Source organism: Vombatus ursinus, unplaced genomic scaffold, assembly GCF_900497805.2.
Source record: "Vombatus ursinus unplaced genomic scaffold, bare-nosed wombat genome assembly UNPS02015129.1, whole genome shotgun sequence".
NCBI classification, from domain to species: Eukaryota; Metazoa; Chordata; class Mammalia; order Diprotodontia; family Vombatidae; genus Vombatus; species Vombatus ursinus.
Genome location: NW_020954907.1, coordinates 1,860,418 through 1,862,930, shown reverse-complemented (window position 1 = coordinate 1,862,930; position 2,513 = coordinate 1,860,418).

The following is a 2,513-nucleotide window of genomic DNA, read 5'->3' as shown; positions in this document are numbered from 1 at the left end:
GCACTTGAAATCCTCTAAGGTTACATCTGATTCTATGACTCATCTTGAGCTTCCAGTCTACTAAAATCCCCAGACCTTTGTCAGACAAACCAGGATCTAGCCTCCTCCATCTCCCCAGTTTTAGGAATATAACAATGGCAGGTTACCTAAACAAGTAGAGTGTATTAATTGGAGGTCATAAGGCAAAGTAGGAGGTAGAATGCATTAGCTAGGGGATAGGTGGCAAGAGAACCAGCTTAGCTAAGTACAAAGAAGATTAACACCAGTAGGCTGGCTACTTGGTGATAAATTCTTTAGCCATGGAAACCCATGAAATGGAAAAAGAAAAAATACCAAATGGACCTACTCCTATGCCATCTCCTTTTTGCAGTTGTGGTCATAGTAGTGGAATGGTAGAAGAGGGGGTAGAGAGTGCTAAGAACTACACAGTTTTTAAATCTGTGATGCATAAACCCTCTCAGGGTGAGGATTAGAAGGGAAATAGGGGAGATGGATTGAGAGTTAGTGAGAAATAGAGAAAATATCCATTTTGTCCTACTCCATTAATATTAAATTAAAAAGGTTTTGTACAAACAAAACCAATGCAATCAAGATTAGAAGGAAAGTAGAAAGCTGGGAAATATAGCAAATGTTTCTGATAAAGGCCTCATCTCCCAAATATATAGAGAACTGAGTCAAATTTGAAAGAATACAAGTCATTTCCCAACTGATAAATGGTCAAAAGATTTGAACAGGCACAGTTTTCAGATGAAAAAAATTAAAGCTATCTATAGTCATATAAAAAAGTGCTCTACATCACTATTGATTAGAGAAATGCAAATTAAAACAACTCTGAGGTACTATCTCATACCTATCATATTGGCTAATATGACAGAAAAGGAAAATGATAAATGTTGGAGAAGATGTGGGAAAATTGGGGCGACAATACATTATTAGTGGAGTTGTGAACTAATCCAACCATTCTGGAGAGCATTTTGGAACCATTCCCAAAGGCAATCAAACTGTGAATACTCTTTGATCCCAAAACACCCCTACTAGGTCTGCATCCCAAAAAGATAATAAAAAAGGGAGAAGGAATTACATGTACAAAAATATTTACGGCAGCTCTTTTTGTGGTAGCAAAGAACTGGAAATTGAGGGGATGCCCCACAATTGGGGAATGACTGAATAAGTTGTGGTATACTAATATAATGGAATACTATTGTACTATAAGAAATGATGAGCAGGTGAATTTCAGAAAAACCTAGACTTACATGAACTGATGTTGAGTGAGGTGAGCAGAACCAGGAGAACATTTTACCCAGTAACAGCAACATTGTGCTATGATCAATTATAATACACTTAGCTCTTCTCAGCAATACAATAATTCAAAATAATTCCAACACCCAAAATCAAGACCACCCAGTTAGTCTTCTCCTTGGGGTAGATCAAACCACCTCTAGTTTTATAAGGACAGAATTGTCCCATGGGGACAGGATTAGCCTAAACTAGTTTCTGTTTAAGCTGTCCCAGCTTAAGCTAATTAGCAAGGAAATGCCTGGAGACTAGGAGTGATGACCTTTTTCAGCCTCTCCTTTAGTTCCAACTGTAGGAGAAGGCAATTTTGAGCTTAACTGAAAAATTATGTTTGACAAAAAAGAAGATAGGGTAGAATCAATTATTCAATTATGTAGCATAATTTTAATTTCCTCGTGCCCCATTTTGATGCACTGAGAAACACTGTTTCTTCAATGAATCACCAGCTGATATGCCAATTATCAAATTTTTCTACCACTTAGGATGCTTGGGATTATTGGAAGGACTAAAGGGCTAGGTCAAAACCTTTAGGGTGACATGGGAATCACCATTTGCGGGGGAGGAATTAACCCAGGTAACTAGGGTCAGGACCTTAGGCTCTGGGGAAACAAAACGTCTTTCTTCCAGATCCACAGCCCCTACTCCTCCCCCACATCGTAATATATTACTCTTCCTGTAAGAACCTTCATGGCTATTTCTCTTTTTATTCTCTTGGGTCCCATTTTTCCATTCTGCAGTCTTTGGCTCTTCCTCCTACAATAAAGACACTCATGTGAATCACAAGGTTTTGAGATTGCCCCAAACACTGCCCACATATAACACTGCCTTTGAAACAGCCAATTGGTTTGGGCTGAAGCTTCTGGCATTAAAGTAATAACACTTCTTTTGTTCTCTTTTTCCAGTTTGTCCATCTCCTGTTTGTCCTGTTCTTGTTTTACTTTCTCCCTACCTTCACAACCAAGTAGGACAATGCCCTTAAGCTGACCTTCAGGCATCTCATGCCATCCAGGGTATCATTTATAGAAATATTTCCTTATTTCAGGCAATGATTAACATGTTTATGTGTCAATATTACATGTTAATATGTTAGCATATAGTAATGTGATAATAACAATATGTTAATACATGCATATTTCAGGTTGATGGGGTCTGGTCTCCCATACAGTTTAGCACTTTTGCACAGCCTATCATAAAAATGATTAGGATTCTCAACCTCC